Source organism: Somniosus microcephalus, chromosome 7 (genome assembly GCF_052327205.1).
Source record: "Somniosus microcephalus isolate GS21.2 chromosome 7, FLI_Smic_1.0, whole genome shotgun sequence".
Classification (NCBI taxonomy): Eukaryota; Metazoa; Chordata; class Chondrichthyes; order Squaliformes; family Somniosidae; genus Somniosus; species Somniosus microcephalus.
In genome coordinates this window covers 165831946-165845524 of record NC_140993.1, presented here as the reverse complement: position 1 = coordinate 165845524, position 13579 = coordinate 165831946, and positions in this window count along the sequence as shown.

Below are 13579 nucleotides of genomic sequence, written 5' to 3'. Positions count from 1 at the left end.
TGTCGGGGCCCATAGCCTTTGCTGTATCCATTGTGCTCAGCCGTTTCTTGATATCACGTGGACTGAATCGAATTGGCTGAAGACTGGCTTCTGTGATGGCAGGGTCCTCGGGAGTAGGCCGATATGGATCATCCACTCGGCACTTCTGGCCGAAGATGGTTGCGAACACTTCAGCCTTGTCTTTTGCACTCACGTGCTGGGCTCCACCATCATTTAGGATGGGGATATTCATGGAGCCTCCTCCTCCCATTAGTTATTTAATGGTCCACCACCATTCATGATGGATGTGCCAGGGCTGCAGAGCTTTGATCTGATCCGGTGATTGCAGGATCGCTTAGCTCTGTCTATAACATGCTGCTTCTGCTTTTTAGCATACATGTAGTCCTGTGTTGCAGCTTCCCCAGGTTGGCACCACATTTTTAGGTACGCCTGGTGCTGCCCCTGGTATGCTCTTCTACACTCTTTATTGTACCAGGGTTGGTCCCCTGGCTGGATGGTAATGGTAGAGTGTGGGATATACTGGGCCATGAGGTTACAGATTGTGGTGGAATACAATTCTGCTGCTGCTGATGGCCCACAGCGCCTCATGGATGTCCAGTTTTGAGCTGCTAGATCTGTTCTGAGTCTATCCCATTAAGCACCATGGTAGTGCCACACAACACGATGGAGGGTATCCTCAGTGTGAAGATGGGACTTCGTCTCCACAATGACTGTGCGGTGGTCACTCCTACCAATGCTGTCATGGACAGATGCATCTGCGACAGGTAGATTGGTGAGAACGAGGTCAAGTAGGTTTTTTCCTCATGTTGGTTCTCTCACCACCTGTCGCAGGCCCACACTGGCAGTTATGTCCTTCAGGAGATGGCCAGCTTGGTCAGTAGTGGTGCTACCGAGCCACTCTTGGTGATGTACATTGAAGTCCCCCACCCAGAATACATTCTGTGCTTCTTCCATGTGGTGTTCAACATGGAGGAGTACTGATTCATCAGCTGAAGGAGGGTGGTAGGTGGTAATCAGCAGGAGGTTTCCTTGCCCATGCTTGACCTGAAGCCATGAGACTTCATGGGGTCCGGAGTCAATGTTGAGGACTCCCAGGGCCATGCCTTCCCGACTGTATACCACTGTGCCACCACCCCTGGTGGGTCTGTCCTGCTGGTGGGACAGGACCTACCCAGGGATGGTGATGGAGGAGTGTGGGACATTTTCTAAAAGGTATGATTCTGTGAGTATGACTATGTCAGGCTGTTGCTTGACTAGCCTGTGGGACAGCTCTCCCAATTTTGGCACAAGTCCCCAGATGTCCCTAGAAGTCCCCAAGTCCTCCAACCGTTTCTGTCTCGCTCTTCCCCATACATTTTATAGTTCTCCTTAAGCCTATCACTAAAGCCTAACTCCCCGACTTACCCCCTCCAACAGTCACCAGAGAAATGGACATAAAATTATAAAATGTTTTAAATATTTTTATTATATGATTTATATACAAAATATTACATACAAATAATGCTCAATAGTTTGTTTCGCATATATGTGCACTATATATGCATTACATATATTAATACTTTTTATTATAACATTTATATATTTATATATTCTACATTAATGCACTTTTATACTTTTTTTCTTTTTTTCCAAACCTCTCCAACTATATAATAACCTTTTCACGTACAATTTTATCTCAATTTCCAATATACCATCTAATCCTCCTGTCTTTATCAAGCAACATATTTTCTAACATCCCATGAGCAATGCCATAGGACACAAGTAAACTGCGACAGAGAATGCTGCATGTAAGTAATCCTGTCATGGACTACTCTAGCCTGCACAAGATAATGGCCCAGAAATTCGGGTCGGGGGCTTCCCGCGGGTGCAAGCCCCTGACCTGCACTTAACTTGCGCGCCGGCCGTTGGGCTGTAGGGCCCTGTGGAATTCCGATCTGGGGCCTGGTCCAGCTGCCGGCGCACAGTGCTTGCGTATCCCAGGGGCGCAGTTAGTTCGATGCATCCCCTGGGATCACGTGGGCCATGGGCAGCCAATCGGAGCAGGGAAATGCCCATTCATAAGACTTGACAGGAAGTGCTGTCAAGACTTAAAAATACTGCGGCCCCAAAAAAGCACTAAACCTTCAAATAATTTTTTTTTTTTAATCACATTTTTTAAATAAACTATAAATTACATTAAATAACTATTTTAAACAATAATTTAAATTTCTGAAAAAAGTAATTTTATATTCTAACGGGGCTAAAAATAAACTTACCTTGCTTTAAAGTATTTAAAAATAATAAACCTGTGGAAAAAATGTTTTCATTTTAATTAATTCACCACTTACCTTGTAAAAAGCAGGCCTTACGGCTGCTTTTTAAATTTCTAACTTCTGCAGACTTACCCTCACGGAAAAACCTGTAAAAAAAACATAAGTTCAATACGCACGCGCAGCCTCCCCTGCGCACGCGTTCGACCTCTGAACCCCTGCTTTCAGAGGAACGGAAGTGCCGGTTTCCCGCGCATGCGCAGTGCATGCAGGAAACCGGCACTTCCATCGGGCCTACGGGTGAGTACCCCGTGCGTACTCACCCGTGGAGACCCAAATTTCTGGGCCATTAATTAGGCAATTAGCTCACTATCTTAATCAGCAGCCACCCCACCCCACTCCCGCATAATTACTAGGTCCGAGTTAAAAGTGAAATGGTGAGCATGTAGCATTTATCACTGTCCAGTGCTTTGTTAGAAAACAGGATCAGGCTGCCAGCATGTGTGAATGCTCAGCCCACTCAAATTTTAAATGGCGGTCCTAGCAGAATATTACATGCTACTTACATATCTTTAATTGGCAGATTATTGCAATGTCAAATAAGGTAATGAAATTGCTTGCAATTACAATGTAATAAAAATGGGTAATTGTATGAATTTATCATGGCGGACAAATCAAATTAACAAAAGAAGTAGTTATTTTGAAACCTGGTGTAGTATTAAAGGGAAATGTTGAAGGAACATCGCACAGGAATATTTCCGTCACCATAAAAACTCCTTCAACAATCCTTTGAATAATCAGTTAATTTCAAATCCTCTTAACTTTCAGATTAGAAAATAAGTGGGTCAGCAATTTACACATTCTAATGTTTCTTATTGATTGCACGGTCAAGCATTCTGAGACATCAGTTACAATAACCAAGTTATTTATATTTTAAAGAAATCCTAACAGCTTATAAGAACTGGAAGAAACTGGAACTAATTAAGGCCGAATGGGATCCATTGAGATCACAACCAACGGAATGTGAATCGGTTGACGATCTGCCGGAGAGTGAGTTCTGATGCTGAGTGATGACCTCTTTGTGCCACTCGCCCTTGTCATCTGAGTCCATCTGCTTTTGCTTTCATAGCAACACACAATAGTTCAGGTGGAGAGGGCAGATGTGAATGTGGAAGTAATAAAATCACCGGCAGTGTTTACATGGCTGTTAATAATTAATGACATTTTTTAAAAATTGCATGTAGCTTTCTGTAATATCACATGGTACCACACCTTTTCCATGACATTCTGAGGCCCTACATTAGAAACTAAATCAGATGGTACTGTGCCTATCTGTGGAGACTGTAGGGCCGATTTTAACTCGCTCCGCTTGGCATAAGTGGGGCAGTAATGGCCCGATAGTGGTGTTGGGTCACTTACCGCTCCATTTATAGGAACATAAGAATTAGGAGCAGGAGTAGGCCAGGAGCCATCGAGCCTGCTCCGCCATTCAAATAATATCATGGCTGAACTTCTACACTAACTCCACTTTCCCACCCTATCCCCATATCCCTTGATCTATTGATCTCAGCCTTGCATATGCGCATTGACTGAGCATCCACAGTGCAGAGAATTCCAAGGATTCACAACCCTCTGAGTGAAAACATTTCTCCTGATCTCAGTCCTAAAAGTCCAACCCCTTATTCTGAAAATTTGACCTCTACTTTAATTATGCTGACACTCCAGCTGCCACCATCTTGGTTAGGGTCCTGAGATGGGTGGTTGGAGTGTCCGCCTGTTTCAGATGGGAGGCCACTTGCAATATGCAAATCGGGTCCCTATGCTATATATAGAGCTCCGACTGGAATTTTGAGGTACAAATGGGTAGAGCATGCACCACGAATGCTCCGCCCATTTATCCTTAAAGGGCCCAGAAAACGCTGCTCAATAAACAGCCCAGGCAATGTTTAATTTATTTTGGTGACTCCTCCTGGACCCACAAAAGACTCCGTCCTGCTACCACCCCATCTGAGGCCCCCAGGATTGACTCCCAACCCCTGGGTCTGACTGTCAGCCAGCTCAGTGTGAGAGTCTGATGGATTCCTGTCCACCCACAAGCAGCAAGCTGCAGCATCTGCCCACAACTCCCCAGCGGCAGGTAACTGAGGCCTGGGCCTCAAATGGCTCAGGCTTCACACCCACAACGGTGCACTCCGACTGCCCGTTGTCTGCTTGAGGTTAAAATCGACATTTTTAAACTTACCGGGCTAGATTTTCAGTCGCTTGCGCCAGCAGTTAGCGCCTTAAGAGAAGTGATTTTCGGGCGCTATGCGTGTAGCGCCTGGGCGCAGCGCAGTTTGCGCCCCGCCCCAAATTAAGTTGCCCGTTAGCGCCGGCGCAAAGTTTAGCGCCCGCCCGGATGCGCGCGCAGAAAATGACGTCACATCCTCGTGCAACGCCCTTTGTGCGCCCCGATTCCAAACTTCAGTCGGACCGCCCCATTGTGCGGCTGGCGGCCGGAGCGTTTGGAAAAAGGAACGCAACACAACCAGCGCGGGCCCCGGGGGGCGCAAATTAAAGGGGACGTACTCTCCAGTATAAAGGCCAGCCTTTTTTCAGAAAACACTCTTGTGCAACGCATTTCTGGAGACACAACAAGGAGGATAACTAACTGGTTTCAAGCAGCAAGAGCCAGGTATTTTTGGACTCAGGCCAGAGCGCTGCAAGTGGCCTTTTGGAAATTAGAGTGTTTGCCAGGATTTGATGGGGGTTGCATGGGGTGCCAACGCGGAGCTGCAGCTCCATGTCCATAGGGCTCGCAGACGCATTGTGAGAGGGGCAGCCCTGGCTAGAGGCAGAGGGGGCTACAGGCGTCGGCCACGTAGGCCTTACCCAGTCAGGCTATACCGCCAGCAGCGCTCCTACCTAAACATGAGTGCCGCGCGATGTGTTAAAAGCCTCCGATTCCGAAAGGAGGTGATTGCAGAGATCTGCCACCTGCTTCGCCAAGATCTGCAGCCAAAGCTCAGGTGCAGGACGTCTCTGTCGGTGGAAGTGAAGGTGACGGTGGCATTGAACTTCTATGCCACCGGCTCCTTCCAATACGCTGCTGGGGACATAGCAAACATCTCCCAGTACGGCGCGCATCGCTGCATCCGCCAGGTGGCCGAAGCACTGTTCAGAAGGAGAAGCCAATTCATCTCCTTCCCCATGGCCCTGGAGAGCCAGCATCAGCGCGCATTGGGATTTTCCAGACTCGGGGAATTCCCCTTGGTGCAGGGCGCCATTGACTGTACGCATGTGGCTTTGCGGGCCCCTCTGGAGCATGGCGAGCAGTATCGCAACAGGAAGGGCTACCATTCTCTGAATGTGCAGCTGGCCTGTGACCACAAGCAGCGCATCATGGCAGTCAATGCCAGCTTCCCAGGCAGCAGCCACGATGCCTTTATCCTGCGGCAGAGTACTGTGCATGACATGTTCCAGGCACAACCTCCCCCAAGAGGATGGCTACTCGGGGACAAAGGCTATCCTTTGTGCACCTGGCTCATGACCCCGCTCCGCGCGCCCAGGACCACTGCTGAAGGGGCCTACAACGAGAGCCATCAAACCACCCGCAACATCATCGAGCTAACTATTGGGGTCCTCAAGCAGCGGTTCCGCTGCCTTGATCGCTCCGGAGGAGCTCTCCAGTATTCGCCGGACCGGCTCTCCCAAGTTGTGGTGGTTTGCTGCATGCTACACAACCTGGCTATCCGCAGGACTCAGGCACTGCCACCTGACGTTGGACCAGCACCTCAGGAGGAGGAGCAGGAGGAGCATGAGGAGGAGGAGGAGGAGGAGCAGGAGTACGTTCCCAGGAGGGAGCGACCAGGGCCAAGGGCCGCACGACGCCACCTTATTACACGGTACTTCTAAGCCCCCTGTCAGGGAATGGCCAGGGGCCATGAGGGAAGATGAATGCAGCCGCTCCGCAAGCCCTCAGCCGGCGAAGCCAACAAACACTAAGAAGAACAACCATGGAGACTGCATGAATAAAGATAATTTTTTATTACACAAAAATGAAAAGCCCTTCCCACATGAATCCCCAAAAACAATAAATGGGCCCCACAAAAAGCCCAACAAACGACTCACTCCCACAAACTGGGGAGGAGTCACTCCACCTTTCTTCAAACCGGGCCTCAACGTCGGCCTAACGCAAAAAATAAGCCCTCCAACAACACAACCATGGGCAAAATAAAGATGGCCACCGCCATATAAAAGGAAAGCTGCCCACACCCTCTACTGAGTGGCCCGCGAGGGCGAGACCTTGCCCAGCCTTTTGCCTCCCCTGCCCGGCCTGCTGCTCCTTCGCAAGCTCTGCCCAGTGGCTGCTGCGAGGCTGGGGGAAGGCGCCTGAGGCTCAGATGCCCTTCCGCCAGATGCCGCTGGGGGGCGGCCTACACGGCATTTGGGCTTCGAGGGGCCGTCTGCTGAGTGGCGCACCTGAGCCTGGCCACCATCAGCTGCAGCCGTTTGCCCTTGACGCCCCAGTGGGGGAATGGCGGCGACGGATGGCGCAATGTGGGCCAGCTGGCGTCTGGGATGCGCTGGCTGGTGCTGTGGCGCGGTGGCACACGGCCGGGCCCGCACTGCAGGATCCGCAACAATCAGCCGAGGGGCGGCTTGCTGGGATGGTCCAGCGCGGCGGCTGCCCTGGCGATGCCTGCCTGAGACAGCGCGTGTGGCAGCAGTGAGTGCCCCTGTGGTCCTGGTGTGCGCGCGCATCACAGCCGCCAGGGTCTTGACGGCATCAGTCAGCATGCGGCCACTCGCGGCAGTTGCTGCCCCGAACTCACGCACACTGGTCGCCAGCGACTCGATGGCCTCAGGCATGCGCCCCACCACGCTCATGAGCTCCGTGTGGCACCGGTCCGAATCCTCGGCCATCTTATCCAGCTTCCGCACCTCCTCCGAGGTGAAGGTGTCCGGACTGGAGTCGCGACTCTCCCGCTGGGGAGGAGAGGGCCGAACTAGGGGACCCTTGCCGCGTTGGTGGCGGCGAGTGTGTTGATCAGCAGCACTCCCCTCTGATCCTTCCTCCCTTTGGGGGGAAGGCCGCGGGCCACGCGCACGGCTCCTGGGTGGCTGGACGCCACTGGTCCCAGAAGCTGCATTGCCCTGCGACAGTTCCTCCAGGCACTCGTCCAGTGAGGAGGTGTCAAGCATTTCCTCCTCTCCTGCGGGCCGTGACTGTTCCCCCGAAGGTCCGGCTTGCTCCTCCTCCTCCTCCTGGTCGGAGGTGCTGTCACTGGCAGCTTCAGGGTCCTGGTCGTCACCAGCTGAAAGCAGGAATGCACAAGAGTAGCTTCAGAGTGAGGAGACGGCGTCAGCGAGGGAGTTAGGATGGTGGCATTCAGCGCATTGGTGGGACAGTGGCAAAGGAGGTAGCTCGGATGGGCCAGTGCGACGCGAGAGGGCCAAAAGGCGAGGTCCTTACCATTGCCGGGCAGTGGAGGGTCGGATACTCCGCACGCTGTGGGGACAATCACACGGGCTCCCATGGGCACACACACGCGCTCCTCCAGCCGAGTGAGCTTCTGCAGCTTGGCGCGGCCACCCCTGGCACGCGCCTGGCGATTAAATGCTACTTTAGCCTGCAAGAGAAAGGATGGGCTGTAAGTGCGCAGTGAAGCCCTGATGTAGTGTGCACTGCCTCCCATGGTGGCATAGCTTGGACGGAGTAAAGCCCTGATGTAGTGTGCACTGCCTCCCATGGTGGAATAGCATGGACAGAGTGAAGCCCTGATGTAGTGTGCACCGACTCCCATGGTGGAATAGCTTGGACAGAGTGAAGCCCTGATGTAACTTGCACTGCCTCCCATGGTGGAATAGCGTGGACAGAGTGAAGCCCTGATGTTGTGTGCACTGCCTCCCATGGTGGAATAGCTTGGACAAAGTGTAGAGTGCCGAATGGCCATGTGATGCTCATGATTGTCCCAATGCTGCTGGCTGAGGGCTGGCCAATAGGACTTTCAGCTCCCTTTGCCCATCATGTCAGGTGTACATGCAAGAATGAGGAGGAGACTGGAAAGTCTGCTCACCTTCACAATCCTGGTCAGATCGTTGTATTTTTTACGACATTGTTTGTGGGTCCTGGGGCCATCGCCAGTGAACGTCACCCTCTGGGCGATCTGCTTCCAGGCTTTGGTGTAGTCGTGGTGGGTTGGATTCCTCCCACTCTCTGGGAACAAGATCTTGCGCCTCACCTCCAGAGCTGTGACCATTATGTCCAGATCACCCTCTGAGAAGCGCAGGGCACGCTGGCGGGCCTTCTCTGGCGTTGCCATGACTCCCTGGGGCTGAGCAGCAGTGTTGAGGCCTCTTTGCAAGGCTGCAGTGTGCAGGGCGTGGCAGCAGACCAATTCGTCCCTTCCCCCTTTAAGAGCTGGTCGGCGCCACGGGGTCTGCTGTCAGTCCAAAAATGACCGCACCCGCGCTGCGCCCCGCCTGGGCGCTATCCCTCTGGACCGCCGGCTTAGCGCCTAAAGATAGGAGTGGAACGCCTCTTTTAGCGCTCCACCAATCTCTTAGGGCGAAGCCACTGAATTTCCGGCAACGGGGCGCTACTTTGGGGCGGGCGCTAACTTCGGGCGGGCGCTAAGGTTAGAGCCCCAAAACTGTCTATACTGAAAATCTAGCCCACCATGTTTAGAAGTGGGCCAGTATCCAAGTCTGACCCTGGCTGCCAAACCTGCAGGATGACAAAAGTCCATTAGGTTGGTGCTCTTGCACACCTTTCAACAAATCCTATAAGATGATAGATGCGAGCCTTAACTATATTATTATGTATAATTGTTATAATTCACTCCATTATGGAATGGGCTGCACCTTTGCCATCGGCCAAAGAATCTATATATATAAAAGGATTGTTCTGTCTGTCTGTCTGTCTGTCTGTCTGTCTATCTGTCTGTCTGTCTGTCCTTCGGTGTGTCTGTCCGGCTATACACTTGCGTTATATCAAAAGAAAGCTTACGATTCCAGAACGGTCGTAAGCATATTTACGTTTCAGTGAGACAAAAATTGTGCCCGCGGCATCCAAAAAATTTTCAAAATTCTGCTCATTATCTGCTCATTAGCATTGAGTGACGTCGAGGTCGACCAATCGTACGGTCGAGCGACCCGACGGTCGACCAATCGCTGCGTGGCGGGGGCGGGTTCCTGGCGCGTGCAGGCGGGCCCTCCTAGAGTCGAGTGACGGGACGATTGACCAATCCTACGCTTCGGTGACCTGACGGTCGACCAATCGGTGCATGTGTGGGCGGGCCTTATCGTTCTGAACCGAGGTGAGTCGCCGCCATCTTGATTCCAAACTTTTCATTTCTTTTTCCCGCTTTCTGTGTCTTTAAAAAAAAAGTTGCTTTTAAAACATATATTGTTTTTAAAAAAAGTTAATTACTTTCTAAATCTTTTATGTAATCTCATTAATTTTCCTACCTTTCCCCGTTTTTGCAGGTAGGCCTCGAAGCCTGGGTGTCTGTTGCCAGCCATGCTGGACCCGAGGCAATTGTTTTGTGGCAAGCTCCTCCCACCCCTCACCCCCCCCACCCCCCACCCCCCCGATTCTGAACCAGTGGCCAGCCATCTTGGTAAAGGCTGGCTGGGCTCACTGCAAGCTCCTCGCGCTTCATTCGCGCTGCACGGTGCACGCGCACCTCCACAATGAGCGTGGCCAGAGGGAAGCAAGCAGGTTAGCGGGGGGGGGGGCAGGGCTCAGGAGGGGAGGGGGAGCGGGAGCGGAGAGGGTTACCACGGCAATCAGGCTCGCCAGCCGCAATCGGCAGTCTCAAGCCGCTCAGGCCCAGGCCCGGTCCCGGAGATCGGGAGGCGGAGAGGGGAGGAGGGTTACCAAGGCAACCGGGCCGGGCCAGCCGCAATCGGCCGTCTCAAGCCGCCTCAGGCCCGGCCTCGGGAGGGCGGGGCTCGGGCTGACAGGGGCACTGCGCTCGGCATGTCAGTGCGTGGGGCGGCACGGAGCCCAGCGGAGCCATCGCCGGCAGAGGGGAAAGGGTTTGCTGGCTCCACCCTCCCTTTCTCCCCCCCTCCTTCCCCCACCTCCCCCACCCCTCCCCTCCTCTCCCCCCCTCTCCCCCTCCCCTCCCCCCCTCCCCCCCTCTCCCCATCCTCTCGCCCCCTCTCCCTCCCCTCCACTCCCCCCTCTTCCCTCCCCCCTCCCCATCCCATCCCCCCTCCCCCACTCTCCCCCTCCCCTCCCCCCCCTCCCCCCACCACCTCCCTCCCTCTCCCCCCTCCCTCCCTCTCCCCCTCCCCCTCCCTCCCTCCGTCCCTCTCCCCTCCTCCCTCCCTCTCCCCTCCTCCCTCTCTCCCTCACCCCCCTCACCCCCTCTCCCCCCTCCCCACCACCTCTTCCTCCCCCTCCCCCTCCCCTTCATCCCCCCTCCCCCTCCCCCTTCCTCTCCCCTCCTCCCCTTTCCCCCCCTCCCCACCCCTTTAACCCCTCCCATCCCCTTTCCCCCCTCCCCTCCCCTTTTCCCCCTCCGCTCCCCTGTCCCCCCTCCTCTCCCCCCTTCACCCCCCTCCCCTCCCATTTCCCCCCTCCCTCCCCCTTCCCCCTCCCCTCCCCCTTTCACCCTCTCCCCTTTCATCCCCTCCCCTCCCCCCTTCCCCCCTCCTCCCCTATCCCCCCTCCCCTCCCCCCTTCCCCCTCCCCTCCCCTTTCCCCCCTTCCCCCCTCCCCTCCCCTCCCCTTTCCCCCTCCCCTCCCCTTTCCCCCCCTCCCCTTCCCCCCTCCCCTCCCCTTTCCCCCCTCCCTTTTCCCCCTCCCCTCCCCATTCCCCCGTCCCCTCCCCTTTCCCCCCTCCCCTCCCCTTTCCCCCCCTCCCCTCCCCTTTCCCCCCCCTTCCCCTCCCCTTCCCCCCCTTTCCCCCTTCCCCCAGTCGCTCTCTCTCTTCCCCCCAGCCGCTCTCTCTCTTCCCCCAGTCGCTCTCTCTCTTCCCCCCAGTCGCTCTCTCTCTTCCCCCAGTTGCTCTCTCTCTTCCCCCAGTCGCTCACTCTTTTCCCCCCAGTCACTCTCTCTCTTCCCCCCAGTCGCCGTCTCTCTTCCCCCCATCGCTCTCTCTCTTCCCCCCAGTCGCTCTCTCTCTTCCCCCCAGTCGCTCTCTCTCTTCCCCCCAGTCGCTCTCTCTCTTCCCCCCAGTCGCTCTTTCTCTCTCTTCCAACAACAACATGCCCTCAAAAGACCCTTGGCACCGCCGGGCACTTCAGCTAGTAATATATAGAACAGTACAATGGCTGAAAAAGGGAATCTTTCAGCTTTTGACTATAGTTTGATAACTGGAAAGATTGTAGAGAAACATCTGTGGCAGCTGGAAAGGGTGCAGCATCACTTACGAGGTCACAGAATGTTATGTGTAATATTTTTCAGAACCAGTCAAAACGTCTGGGTCACTGTGAAGGTGCCAAAGAACCTACTTCTGAAAAGCTGGATGCAACACTACAAACTCCCAACCTAAAAACGTGTCAGAGTTAAAGGGCTAGAAAATCTGTTGCGCAGTGTCGGTTGTTTGGGTGCTACGGATGCTGATTTGGCTCAAAAATGGCATCCGTGCAGCGCACGCACACTTCTGGTGCGGGCCGTGCCTGACACCATTTTGGTGAGGGTGTTAGCGTCCACGCTGGGAGTGTGGGCCGTATGTATTCAGAGGAGGCAGATCTTGAGGCCAGAATTCCATTTTTGACCTCAACGCTGGAGCTAACTCTCTCTCTTAACCTCGCACAGCTGAACATGCATTCAGTATCAGGAAGGATCCCCCATCAGTGCTATTTTAAAGGGATCATCACCTACTTACAGGTTGATTTCTGATTAATTTTTAATATCTGTTGCTGAGTTTGTAGAAGTATTTGGTGCATTCCAGGCTTCTTTAAAATTGTCTGCGTCTACAGGAGTGGCGTGGCATGTGCTCAAGGACTAATAAGAACATAAGTATTATGTCCGTATATAATTGAGACACGGACAGCAGGAGTTGATTTAAACAAGTCTTTGCTGAATGGAGTCAATCGGGAAACTGAAACTACAGAGGCTTGCTAGCGCCTTTTATACAGGGGTGGTCACTGCCAGTACTGCAGTCTGAGACCAGTTATTCCCTTAAAGGTACATACACAACAATTCCTCCCCTTTTAGATAAACAGTACATAACATTCATTTAACAACTAAATGATAACTAATTACAATTACAATTACGGTTGCTAGATACATTGGTTGAGGTTAAGCAATTATAAGTTCAGTCTTTGAGGAGGCTTCCTGATTCTGTCTGGATAACGCCTCTTTGGGATATCAGGTTCTTCTGGCAAGGTTGAGTCTGGATCCATGTCGTTGTTTGGTTCATCTGCTTCCAATATCACCGATTCTGCGGTAGCTGCAATTGGTACGTCGATTTCATTGCCAGGTGTATCAGATCGTGGTGTGGAGTTGACGTTTTCCAGTGACTCTAGAATCTGGTCAGCATGGCGTCTTACAATGCTCTCTCCAACGTCCACGGTATACATGAGAGGTCCTTGCCGTGTACAAATCGTTCCTGGCTGCCATTTCTCAGTGCGGTAGTCCCGGGCCAAAACTGGTTGACCTATCTTAAAACTCCTGGTCGGCCTTTCATTCATATTCTGAAACTGCCTGTTCTCCACATCTCTTCGGACATTTGGCTTAACCAAATCCAAGCGGCATCATAGTCTTCAATTGAAGAACATCATGGCTGGAGTTTGGTTGGTAACCGCATGTGTCGCATTCCGGTAGGCAAACAAGAAGTTGTCCACCTTGTGTTGTAGGGGTATATCTTCATTACACATTGCCTTGATAGCCTTCTTGAATGTTTGAACAAACCTCTCGGCCAATCCATTAGTGGCTGGATGATATGGGGCAGATGTGTAACACGATTGTTCTTTAAGAACCTCCGGAACTCTTCAGACACAAACTGTGGTCCATTGTCAGAGCAAATCTGTTCAGGCAGCCCATTCCTGGCGAATATGGTTCGTAAAACTGTGATAGTTTTTTCTGTGGTGGTTGAGGACATTTTTATTACCTCTGGCCACTTTGAATGTGCATCCATCGCAATTAAAAACATCGAGTCCATAAATGGACCAGCAAAATCAATGTGTACCCTTTTCAATGGAGATGAGGGCCACTCCCATGGATGTAGAGGAGCTTGTGGTGGGGCGTTTTGGACCTTCTGGCATCCTGTACAGCTCTTGGTCATCTCTTCGATTTCTCTATCGATTCCCGGCCACCACACAAACGCTCTGGCTAAGTTCTTTATTTTTACCCCTCCCAAATGACCCTCATGAAGCTCATTGAGCATTCT